This window comes from Calidris pugnax, unplaced genomic scaffold, assembly GCF_001431845.1.
Source record: "Calidris pugnax isolate Ruff unplaced genomic scaffold, ASM143184v1 scaffold70, whole genome shotgun sequence".
Taxonomy (NCBI): Eukaryota; Metazoa; Chordata; class Aves; order Charadriiformes; family Scolopacidae; genus Calidris; species Calidris pugnax.
In genome coordinates this window covers 9464276-9470269 of record NW_015090862.1, presented here as the reverse complement: position 1 = coordinate 9470269, position 5994 = coordinate 9464276, and the positions used below count along the sequence as shown (strand labels likewise).

General features: G+C 37.9%; 1 protein-coding gene across 5 annotated transcripts in view; it reads right to left on the bottom strand.

Moving 5' to 3' along the window:
- The window catches only part of DTWD1 (DTW domain containing 1), a 36853-nt gene extending 31933 nt beyond the window's left edge, over positions 1 to 4920 (bottom strand). For 3 of the 5 annotated variants that reach the window (XM_014944703.1, XM_014944704.1, XM_014944698.1), the window contains exon 1: positions 93 to 196. The gene's annotated coding sequence lies outside the window, so the exon portion shown is untranslated. Of the gene's footprint in view, positions 1 to 92; positions 205 to 4899 lie in introns of those variants that run through there. The other 2 variants (XM_014944702.1, XM_014944699.1) reach the window with 2 other exon arrangements.
- Between the last annotated feature and the right edge of the window lie 1074 nt (positions 4921 to 5994).

The window sequence follows — 5994 nt, the reverse complement described above, 5'->3', positions numbered from 1 at the left end:
CTACCAGAGCCGCGCTGCCTCCGCGCCGCGCTCCTTCTCCCGGCCCTCGCGGTGGAGCGGGGAGCTCCACACCGCTTCGCACCCGTCCTCACCCGCTCCCTCGGCTCCAGCCCCTCGGGCTGACCGACGCTCACCGCAGAGGGTCGCCCCGGTTCTTCCCCGGCCCTCACAGACCCCGGAACGAAAAGTGTCGGGCTCGACCGCCGCGGGGAGGAGGGGACCGGAAGAGCGTGGGTGGGGGAGTAGTTTTAGGCGGGGAACGGTTGCTAGGGGCCCTTAGCGACAGGCGCACGCGACTGACTGACTGACTGAGTGACTGACTGACTGACTGAGTGACTGACTGACTGAGTGACTGACTGACTGCCGACCGGCCTAAGGGCCCTGCGATAAAATAAACACTTGAACCTAAACTAATTCCTGTTGCCTGCAGAGGAGAAATCCGCCCTTTCCACCCCATCTCCGTCCCAGTCCTCCCCAGCCAGTGTGCAATGTCCCCGTCTCTCTTCTGAGGCGGCTCCTCGACAGGAGGTGATACCGCCTCATGGGGCCTGTCCCTCAGTAGAAGTACTCGGGGACCATGTTTTGTTTCACTCTCTTGTTAACTCTTAGATTTTTTTCACCTGTATTTTTTTTCCCCACCCATTAGTATACTTTCTGCATACTTACAGTTGACACCAAGGGTTGGAAGGATTGTGTTGCCAAATGGGGAGAGGCTGAGGGAGCTGGGGTTGTTCAGTCTGGAGAAGAGGAGGCTGAGGGGAGGCCTTATCGCTCTTTACAACTATCTGAAAGGAGGGTGTAGAGAGGCAGGAGCAGGTCTCTTCTCCCAAGTTACAGGTGATAGGACAAGAGGAAATGGCCTCAAGTTGCACCGGGGGAGGTTCAGGCTGGATATTGGGAAAAATTTCTTCACTGAAAGGGTTATCAGGCATTGGAATGGGCTGCCCAGGCAAGTGGTTGAGGCACCATCCCTGGGGATATTCAAAAGACAAATTGACATGGCACTCGGGAATATGGTTTAGTTTGGTGTGTGTGTTTTGTTTGGTTTGATTTTGTTTGGTTGTTGGTTGTTTTTGTTTTATATGGTTGGACTAGATGATCTTAAGGTCCCTTCCAACCTAGGTGATTCTGTGATTACTTTCTTGTTTGGCATCTCTCTAAGCAGGACATGGGGTCTTTTCTGTGGAATTCCTTGGCCTGGTTGAGGATGCTGCTCTGCAGTAGCATTTACCCAATATTCAGTGTTCAGTAACTCTATTTTTAGGTTGAAGTGACTAAACTAAAATAGTAACTTTGGTATAGAGAATAATTCTTTCGAGTCAGTGAAATAGAGCCTGTTATATATTAGTTGTAATAGCCTTAGAGGAAATAGTTGACATTGCGGGCAGATTTTATACCAAACTTTGCTCTCAGTTACACCCCAAAAATCTCACTAACTTCAGTGGTATTGCATTCAGTGGCAGAGGATTTCTACCAGCATTCTGTTTGTTTCATTTTGACTTGATCTGTTTTTCGTGCTAGCAGTATGTAATACCCTAAGGTAGTAATAAAACATTACTACATTTCACCATCCATGTACTTTTATCTCCTTATGTGGTGACAATACATTTTGATATGCAGTAGTTAATTATGTTGAAATAACAAAATATTTATTGGACACCAAGAAGACTTTTATAATAGTTTCTAAAATTCTTTCTTGCCAAACATAATTATAGTCAGTTTTACTAAATGCACCATCTCTTTGAATGATTTCTTTGGGTGCTGAATCCAGGACTGGTTGTTTGGGAACAAATAGAGCCTGTCATCATTTAAAAGCAAGCTCTGAAATCTGAATTACTTCTTTGTAAACTTTTATTCTCTACAGTTTTTTGCACAAAAGCTGTGATATTAACAAAACCATTTTTAGGAATGGTTGCTATATAATTTTTGTTTGAGGTTCTTGATTTCACAATTTACTAAAAATATTTTTTTTCAAAACAGTATTTCTCATACTTGGTTTCTGCTTGGATGTAACAGTGTAAAGTTTGAGTTTCTAATTATACTGAACTCAGAAGATACCAGTTGATTGATTTCAGGCTTCTGCTAATCTGCAATCCTCAACATTTCTTTTGACTTCTAAACAAAAACTGAATATGTACATACAGAGCAGGTTTTCCAGGTGATTGGACATTCACTTTTTCTTCAATATGTATTTTTGGGGATACATAAATGATAATAGTATAATGATATTAGTACATGATAATATGATCATATGACAAAATGATATTAGTACAAATGAAATGTATGGAGTTCTGAGAAGAAAATGGAACTTCTACTTTTACGATTATGTGTCCTTACATATCTTTCGCATTTTTAATATATTTCTCTAAGAATAAGAATGTATAGTATTCTTCTGTTTCTTGGAAGAAATTACAGCGAACATGCTTTATATATGCTATAGTGATATGTTTGACTGTCAGTTTTTGTTATCAAAAGTTTAAATATTTGCTAATATATGTTGTCTTTTGAGACATTTTAGTGAGAACAGTCCTTACTGTATGGCAGCAGAAAATGCAAAAGCCACCTTTTACTTCTGAAGAATTCTTGTGGTCTCAAGGTTTGGTGAGTCCGACTGCTTATTATTTTAACTACCCATGTGTATGGTGAAGTGAACAGGCGGAGTCGGGTCCTGAGCAAAGCCATGTGAATGTAAGTATTGAGAATTGAGTTTGAGCATAGATTGTATTTCCAAGACCCTCAGGCACTGGAAACTAAGAGGTTCATAGAAATAGGGAATCTTTAAGAGAGCAGCTTCTCTGTTGTTAACTTTCCTTTTTCTCAAAGGTAGACCATGGAGGAAATTTTTTGCCTGTTTCACAGCAATTTTCTGTTGTTGGAAGCATGCTTGAGTGATGACACTGAATCAAGCGTTGTTTAAAATATTTGACCAGTCCACAGCATTACCAACATAACAGAAAGTCCTGAACCCTCAGGCAAAAAGTTCTGATAAGTATGAAAAGGGCAATAGCTAGTTTTGCTTTTTCTTGTACTGATAAGACTGCTAGGGAAATCTTTGAATATGCCTTTGTATTTTGTTAAAGAATTTAATATAATGTAGTTACCAGTGATTCGTTGAAATTACATTCTTTTTGGAGGAAAAAGAACATTCCTTCTGACCTGCCTACATAATTTGCAGTATTGATTCATGATTTACTCAAAGCCTTTAACTACAGAGCTATGAGAAAAATTGCTCTTTTGCTTTGAACCAGAAATTTTTCTCTCACAGGAGCAAAGAAACCAAAAATGTTTAAAAGTATTTTGATGAGTGGAACATTTCATTGTAAAATTTAATTTTTTAAAAGGTATATTTTTATGAAGAGCAATCTGACCTAAAAGTGGAAACATTTTAATTTGGGATAATATTAAAACAAAATATTAACATGTTTTCATTTTCTAATTGGTTTTACTCACCTTTTCCCTTTTTACCCTAAAATGAATATGTGTATTAATAGTTTGCATTTAATTTGATTGTTCTTTAAAAGAAATAATTTGTCTTGCTATCCTACTATTAAGACTATCCTACTATTAAGACAGAACATGTCATTGTCTTTCAGCTATACTAGGGGGTTTAAAAACACATTGATTACTCTGTATTAACACTTAGTAAGTTATTTCGGGAAAGTGACCAATTTGATAATTAACTGCAAATGACTACCGTTGGTTTCAACAATTTGCTCAAATGTTTAAGCTGCGAGTTTAAATTCTTTGCTAGACCAAGGAACAGAGTTTCTTCCTATGCTTCCAAGGCTGTCCTCAACAGATGGAAGGCATTACTGTCCTTTCTGAGAACTTAAATTGCACATGATTTTATTTGTCTCTTTAGAAACATAATAACCCTTTTTTTCATGTGTTATCTTCTTTTCTAACTAAAAAGTTATAGTCTTTTTAATTACTCTGTGTATGCTATAATGGACCTTCTTGGCCTATTTCTGTTTTTCTGTCTTTTTGAGATGATGTAATCATCTCTGAATGCAGTACATGGGAGAGGAGGAAATCGCAATCTACATTAACAACAATGTTGCCAAAATTAGAGATTCTTAGAGGGCATTTGTAAAATGCATTTATTCGGGTATTACAATTCTTTATGCAAAATGAAAATCACAGATTACCTAATTTAATCTTTGCATCTGTTTCATTTTCAGAAATAACTATTTTCACCATGTACTGTTTGAAGAAGGAGTGGTCAAGTTGTATCTCTCTCGATGAGCCTTATTCTTTAGTGGATAAGTTACAAAAAGACTCTTCCTTCAAGCTCAACATTTCCATGTAGGTACTCTTTCTTCCAGTATCCTAAACAGGAGCTGCTGATAAAGGGTATTGCAAATACTTTGACACATTTGTCTTTGCATTCCGTTTACATACTCCTTTTAGTATCACTTTTAGCACTTCGTGAAGCTACAAAATTGAGAAATCTAGTAGTCATTTATTGTTAGAAGTCATTATTGTTGAAAGATTCTTTTTGCTACCCTGTGCTTGTGCCCCCGAATTGACCAATAATTAAAGTACTGAAATAAATAATCTTAAACTAGTATTAAGCTTGAAAAAAATCCCCAAAATAAGGTAGACGCAGAATTAGGATGTAGAATATGTAATTTTATTGCAGTCCCCTTTGGCATATCTGTTATGCATCATCTAAAATTACATGATCTTTTTTTTAAATGTATCACTGAGTACACAAATCTGATAATGCTCATGGAATGACTTAAGATTACGCAGTGAGATGATTGTAATACCTACATCAGATTTGCTGCAGGCATTGGAGGATCAATAAAGTAGGAGCTTGCAGCAAGTATGTAAAACACTTGAATGCTATTACGCAAATGAATTTCAAATTAACTTCTTCTGTGGGGTATCACTCACTTTTACTCCACAGCTGGTGGTCATGAACCTCAAGGTTGTGAAACTGATCTTGTAGCAGCAGTGTCAACAGCAGTATGTACGTACTCATGGCTCCTGCCTGAGGGCATAAAAAGTGAAGACATTCCTTATTTCTTTCATAGGACCAGCAGCAACAAAATAAAGCTCTTACACTGTCCAGCTGTATATTATACTGTATAAATCTCTCCTGACAAATGTGTTTATTATCCCACAGCTGACACAGTGGAAGCCTACTGCATTCTAATTATTGTTAATGTAGCAACATTAGCTGGACTGGTCCTCCCAGTGTTCAGTAGTGATAAAGCCTTACTGCAAATAGCAGACATTTCTGACAACCAGCTTGTGTTTCTATCTTTATATCATGATATCTGTTAGATCCAGTTTCGGAACTGCTTCTTTGTAAGATGGCTGAGGAGGAAGCTAAATTAGCATTTTTCAGTTGGATTTAATGAAATATTTTTCTCCACTAAATTAAGCTCTGATGGCACTTGGCGTTTAAAAGCATCTATGCCTCAGAGTTTGAGTTGATGGGAACTGATAATCTCTTTAGAGTTGGTATCAGGATGATACTGAAAAAAAAGTGTTGTATTATTAAGGTTCTATGTAGCCTCAAATCCAGTCCAATCATTGCCTGACTGCAGTGACTTTGTTCTGAAGTAGCTGTTTTAGCTGTAAAAGTACTTAACTGTTGCAGAATTTGCCAGCAAGGATATAATCATAACCAGAGACGTAACTTATAATTGAACTGATGAATGCAGATTTAATTTCACTGCTTTCTTTGTGGTCCTGTGTAGTAGAAATACTATGGAAGAATCTATGAAAGAACATAAATGCAGTCCAGGAAGGAAGCCTTAAAATTCAAGCCCTAAGCAAAGCTGTACTAATTCCTGGAAAAGCTGCTGAACATAGTGAGGATTTTTTTTTTTTTTTTTTTTTTTTTTTAAGTGACTGTAAGGAGAGCAAAATTCAGACAGTGTGTGCTGTGAATTGCTAGTCTCTTTTTCTAGCTTTTAGGCCTTTGTTTCCAGTCTCAAACCTACTGTATGCAGTGACTGAACTATCCTGGTGAACGGAGAT